The following is a 6689-nucleotide window of genomic DNA, read 5'->3' as shown; positions in this document are numbered from 1 at the left end:
GCTTGCCAGGCAAGCGCTTATTCTACTGAGCCATTTCCCCAGCTCCCAAAAGAAAACTCTTAATGCTTTTAGGCTGTATTGGGGGGGTGGTTAAACCCAGGCCCTTTAACAAGCTAGGGAAGCCCTCTACCACTGGGCTGTACCCTTGCTCCTAAGTATTTTGGTTTTGCTTCTCATACTTGGGGATTACACTCATGTATGTTAGAGGAGCACCCTGTCTACTGGGGCTGGAGAGATAGCTCAGTGGCAAAAACACCTGCCTGGCGAGAGCAAGGTCCTGCGTTCAATCCCAGTACCAAAAAAAAAAAAAAAAAAAAAATCTATCTTTAGAGCAGGTGTGGCGGCCCACACCTCCCAGTGCTGGGGAGGCTGAGACAGGATCACTATAAGTCTGAACTGTATGAGACCCTGTACCAAATACACAAAGAAAAGGAAAGGAAAGCAAAAGAAAGGAAAGAAGGAGAGGAAAGGAAAGAAAAGAAAAGAAAAGAAATTCAAGGGCCAGTCAAATAACTCAGCAGATTAAAGCTCCTGCAAGCAGGCACAGGGTCTCCAGGGTCCGTCCCTGGGCCTGCCATGCCAGCCCCGCCCCTAGAGTGCGCTGAGATGGCAATTGAGCCTGGGCATGGTGGCACATGCCTGTAATCCCAGCTTTTTGGGAGGTTGTAAACAGGAGGATCACTACAAGTCCGATCTAGTAGTGAGACCCTGAACACCCTGTAGACCCTTCCCTAAAATAAAAAAAGAATAATAAAAAAATTTCACCCTACTGCCGAGCTGTGGGGATTATACAGGGCACTGGACCCAAGACCTTTGCGCTGAGCTCCACACCCAGCCCTTTCCTGAATTTCTTGAGACAGTCTTGCTAAATCCCCCAGTTGCTCAGGCTTGAACTTGTGACCCTCCCACCTCAGCTTCCCAGAGTGCAGAGATTTCAGTCCCCAGCTGATTATTCACTTGAAATCCCTCAGGTAGGGAATTAAAAGATGCTAGAAAAAATTGGTAAAAAGGAGTTGAGGGCTGGCATTTCACTATCTGGCACCTAACCCAGAACCTACCGAAGCTGACAGCTCTCTGGGCACTGCCCAACACCCCATTTTAGCTGCCCAGTGTGTTTGTGCCACTTGTTTGTTCTAAGCAGGACCAATCTAGGGCCTCATGCACACCAGGCAAGCTTTCTACCACTGAGCTATGCCCTCAGGCATTATGTTTATTTATTTATTTATTTTTGTGGAAGCGGGGATTGAACTCAGGCCCTTGCGCTTGCCAGGCAAGTGCTTAGTCCACTGAGCCATCTCCCCGGCCCCCCAAGGGAAGCGCTTATTCTACTGAGCCATCTCCCCAGCCACACAATGTGGTATTTAGACATGTTTCAAGCTTACCCTTCTTTATGGCAGAGTAATACTCCATTGTATTTAAAAAAAAACAACGAACGTCTTTTTTACTCATTCATCAACTGATGAGCATTTGGGTTGTTTCCCAGATTCCGCTATTACAAACAGTCCAGCCCCGATGTTTTATTTTATTTTTTTAAATTTATTTATTTATGTGTGTGTGTGTGTGGCCAGCTCAGCCCACCAGGGGGCGGGGCTGGCTGGCATGTGGTGCTGGGGATTGAACCGTGGTCCCTGTGCTTTGCTAAGCTTGTTCTAAGTAGGTGCGTTAGACCACTGAGCCATCTCACCAGCCCCAGCAGCCCCGATGTTTTAAAGGAGCTCAGCTGTAAGCACTGGCCGCTGGAATCAGACTGTGCAAATTGGAAATACTGGCTGTGCTGCCCCTCTGCAGCCGTAGGCAAACTGCTCAGGCCTGGCACTGTCTTCCCACAGCAAAGTGGAGGCCTGGAACTGATCCCGGGAGTGGTGAGGCCATGCTGAGAAGCACTGGAGCGCCTCGGTATCTGCTAAGGACTGCTCCCACTTTGGAATTTAGACTCAGAATCGGTCTGGAATTTTGTTCACCAGTCACATGGCTATAGCTGGGTCCCTAGAAGGGGCTTCTGCTGAGGCCCAAGCAGCGTGAGGGCCTGTGTGGGGCTCCCAGCCTTGAGGCCTGAGTAAGGCCTCTGTGGTCCTTGGAACTGCCTCTGTGTCCCCGTGTACTACATCTTGGGGTGGAGACCATGGATGGAACAGTATCTGGGGTGTGTCCTCGGCATGCCATCTAACAGTGTGGGCGTGTTGTTACTACAGCACTTACCCAGAGGACAGTATGTCTACCCAAGACATTCTATTTTTTTTTTTTTTATTATCTTTTGAGACAGAGTCTCACTATGCAGGTCAGGCTGGCCTTGAGCTCACTTTGTACTCCAGGCTGGTCTCAAACTCACAATGATCCTCCTGCCTCAGCCTCATGAATGCTGGGATCACAGGCATGTGTGCCACCTCGCCCAGCTTCTACTTCTTTTTTAATCCTTTCCTCTTTTTAAGAGTCTGCTGGGGATGGAAACCAGAGCTTCTTGCATGCTTGACAAGTGCTCTGACCCTCGACTACCTCTGCAGCCTGACATCCCATTTATTACAGTACAGTATACTTAACTGCAAGGCTTTGATTTGGGCACAGACACGGGAATGCCGAGGAGGGAGCGTGACACGGCTCAGTAGAGAGCCACCTTCCCCAGGGGCAGGCCTCCAGCAGCACTGCTGCCAGGGCTGGATGGTGACGGCCATGGTGCCATCCAGCAGGAGACTCCCGACTCGCTGGACGGAACTGGTCCTTGTTTCTCAGTAACTAACCAAAAAAGTAAACAGAAATCAATCTTTCTTCTTCTTTTTTTTTATGTATTTAGTACAGGGTCTCTAGGATCTCACTACATAGATTGGACTCGAGCTTCTCCTGTTTTCAGCCTCCCAAGCACTGGGCTTACAGGTGTGCATCACCACGCCCAGTCTCAGTCGCCATCTCAGTGCGCCCCGGGACAGGGCCGGCACAGCATGCTGGGGACCCAACCCTGGCCACTGTGCTCTGTCTCAGCAGGCGCTTTAGTCGGCTGAGCTATCTGACTGTTTTTTGTGTTTTTTTTTTTTTAACCATAGGAATGTTTGAGGCAAGGACTTGGCCCCTGCTCCTGTACTGAAGTGCCATTGAAAAGGAAAAGCAGGGCTGGAGAGATGGCTCAGTGGAATAAGTGCTTCCCTGGCAAGCGCAAGGGCCTGAGTTCAATCCCTGGTCCCAGAAGAAAAAAAGAAAAAAGAAAAAGAAATAAAGAAAAGGAAAAGCAGGGCCAGGGTATATAGCCCAGGGGCATAAGCATATCAGCTGCCTGGCAAGCACAAGGTCCTGAGTTTGATCCCCAGAACCGAGGGAGGAAAAGAAAGAAAAATGAAAGGAAGGAAGGAAGGAAAAGCATCTAGGATTGCTACAAAGATAGCACAGGTTTGTGAGAAAGAAATTGAAGGATTGAGGCTGTAGGATTGGAAAGACTGGTTGGGGAAAAAACAAAATTAAGATGAGAAGTATGGTAAGGCAGGGACCAGGGAAGCGGCTGAATTGGGATTATAACTCACAGTCAGCATCTGAGAGGCTGAGGCAGGAGGATCTGAAATTTGAACCCCGTTTGGGCAATGTAATGATTTAAAAAGACTGTCTCAAAATTTAAAAATTAAGAAAAAAGGGAGGGGGAGGTTAGGGCTGTAGCTCATTGCGAAGATCCTCAGGTGTGTTTCGTTTTGTTTTTGGTCTTTTTGAGACAGGGTCTCAGTATGCAGTTCAGACTAGCCTTGAGCTTACTATGTTGCAGCCCAGGCTGACCTGGAACTCATGGTGATCCTTCTGCCTCAGCTTCCCAAGTGCTGGGGTTATAGGATTGTGCCACCACGCCTGGCCCCAGTAGTTATTATTATTATTATTATTATTATTATTATTATTATTTTAATGTATTTGGTTCACGGTCTCACTACACATCTCAGACTGTAGCGATCCTACTGTTTTCAGCCTCCCCAACGCTGGATTACAGTCGTGCGCCACTACCCCATGGCCGGCTCAGCGTGCTTGGGTGCAGGGCGCACGTGGCAAGTGGTGCTGGGGATCGAACCCAATACCAGAGCTTGCCTAAGCAGGCACTTAGTCCGCTGGGTTATCTCGCTGGCCCTATTATTCTTTTTTAAAGAAAGAAAGAAAGAAAAAAAGAAAAGAAAAAAGACACTGAGATTCCAGTTTGCCTGAGTTTGGGCTCCTCCCCAGCGGGAGGCAGGAGGGCCAGCCCTTCAGCTGCCGCCCGCGGAGCTCAGAGAAGGACGTGGGTTCCCGGCGCTCGGCGGGGTGCGCGCCCTGCAGCTGCACTGCGAACTGCGAGACCAAGGGCCAGCGCGCCACCCCGCGGGGATTCAGCTCCCCTTCGCGGGCCGACCGCAGGGGTCCGGGAACCCTTCGAGCGCCTTCTCCCTGGTCGGAGCGCCGTCCTGGGGCTCCGCGCTGTCCGGGTCCGGGCCCTGGCGGGCGAAGAACCGTCGGGGACGCCTGGAGCACGCGGCGACGAAATCCGAGCCCGCGCAGGAAGCGCGTGCCGCCCGCCCGCACGCTGTGGCGACTCTAGGAGCCGCACCCCTGTCTCCCCAGAATCCTAACCCGTTCTGCCTGGCTGGCTGGGGCTGGAGGGACTGATGGGGGCTGGATTTTTTTATCTCTAGCTTCCAAAGTTGGTTATTTTCCAGCTAGGTCTTGCTCTGGGGAAACATGGCATAACCATGTTCATGGGTGTGCAGCGGAGCGTCACTGGGGTTATGATTTGCATCTCCCCAACGATTCGTGAGGTTGAGCATCTTTTCATGAGCTTGTCTGGCATCTGGGGATCTCCTCAGCCCAGCCCAGCCTTGGCCTCCGAGAAGCAAGACACCCAAAGTGTTCCTGAAGGCCAGCTCGGCCGCACAGGGCTGCTCTGTCCTCTTCAACCCCTTTCCAACTCTGGAGCAGGATGAAGGGAGATGCTACTCGCCTGAGGCCACCTGAGCAGCAGTCATGGCTAGAAGCGACGGGAGCTCCAAAGTCAGAGTACAGAAAGCTATGTACAGCTGGCTTGTCCCCTGCACCCTTGGGATTCTGGTAATATTGGAGTCCTGAGTGGTCACTGCAGGTTCGAGTAGTTGGAGCAGCCGTGGCACAAAGTAATTGCTCAACCACGGTGATAATTACAGAAAACATCACCCTCCTGTGGCGTACTCTAAACTTGGGGACACAGCCTAAGAGGCAAAGAATTCACCACCTGCCATTCAGTGGCTGTGAGCACATCAGGAGTGAAGATTCTCTGGGCAGAGTGGTGCACACCTGTAAGCCCACCACTAGCATGCTGAGGCGGAGGGGCAAATATTTGAGTCCAACCTGGCCAACTGAGCAGCTAAGCAAGAACTTCTCTCAAAATAAAAAATGAAAAAGGGCTTGGCCATATAGCTCAGCATAAAGACTCCTGGTTTCAATCCCCAGTATCACACACACACACACACACACACACACACACGACAAAGGACATTCATTTAATGAAAGCACCTCTCTCCCTGAGGGCTGAGGATACCCTAAGAGTGATGAGGATTAGGGCACCGTGGAAAGTCACTACCCCTGTGAAGAAGGAAGCTGCTGTCCCACAGCTGTTGACATAGAATTTTTTTTTTTTTTTTTTTTTTTTTTTTTGGTGGAACCAGGGATTGAACTCAGGCCCTTGTGCTTGCCAGGGAAGTGCTTATTCCACTGAGCCACCTCCCTGGCACTTTTCTTTTTCTTGAAGTTTTTTTTATTTGGTACAGGGGCTCACTATGCAGCTCAGACTTGTAGTGATCCTCCTCTCAGCCTCCCCAGTGCTGGCATGCGGTACCAGGGATTGAACCTGGGTCCTTGTGCTTGCGAGGCAGACACTTAGACCATTGAGCTATCTCCCCAGCCACCTTTTCTTTCTTTCTTTCTTTCTTTCTTTCTTTCTTTCTTTCTTTCTTTCTTTCTTTCTTTAGATGAGGTCTAAAATAGTATGTTCTCCAGCCTTGTCTTAAGCTCCTGGGCTCAACTGATCAACCTTGTGAATAGCTGGCATATAGGCTACTGAGTTCACTTTTATGTACTGGATTTTAAGTATGGCAGCTAATTCAGTTAAAAGAGCAAACAAATAAAAACTAGGCAAATAAAACTCTACCATGAGCCTTCAGGGGACAGCCTGCCTGTAGCCTCACCACCCTGGGGCCAGGTCAGGCTACTGCAGACTGTTCAGCGAATTAAGTACCTTCTACGTACAGGTTACTGCTGCAGGAATCAGAGAGGCGTCTACAAGAGACGGAGCCCATGCCCAGGTGGAGCTGAGCTTGGCCCTCGTGTATGTCCCTGGGGTGGGCAGAGGTAGACCGTGTAAGAGGAAGGAAATGTCCCTGCTCTGGCTGTGGGAAAGAGCGAGATGAGGAGCAGGAGGGGAGGGCCGGGAGGGAGGGAAGACCTGCCAGAGAGCAGCTGGGATGAGCTGGCAGGCAAAGGGGCAAAGGGAACAGGGCTGGGGAGCAGGGAAGGGAGAGGGCCTCACGCTGGCCAGGGCCCTTCCCGGACTCTGAACCCCGGATGCCAACTGAAAGGAAATAGTCTTTCACAATTTCTGACATTTGGTTTTTCCCACTACTAGCTCCCACATGTCCCTGGACAGATGGCCCTTCCCACATTCTGTGATTCCTTTGTCTCTCTCTCTCTCTCTCTCTCTCTCTCTCTCTCTCTCTCTCTCTCTC

This window comes from Octodon degus, unplaced genomic scaffold (genome assembly GCF_000260255.1).
Source record: "Octodon degus isolate 3935 unplaced genomic scaffold, OctDeg1.0 scaffold00001, whole genome shotgun sequence".
Classification (NCBI taxonomy): Eukaryota; Metazoa; Chordata; class Mammalia; order Rodentia; family Octodontidae; genus Octodon; species Octodon degus.
The sequence above is the reverse complement of the archived record's forward strand: the minus strand, read 5'-3'. Positions refer to the sequence as shown.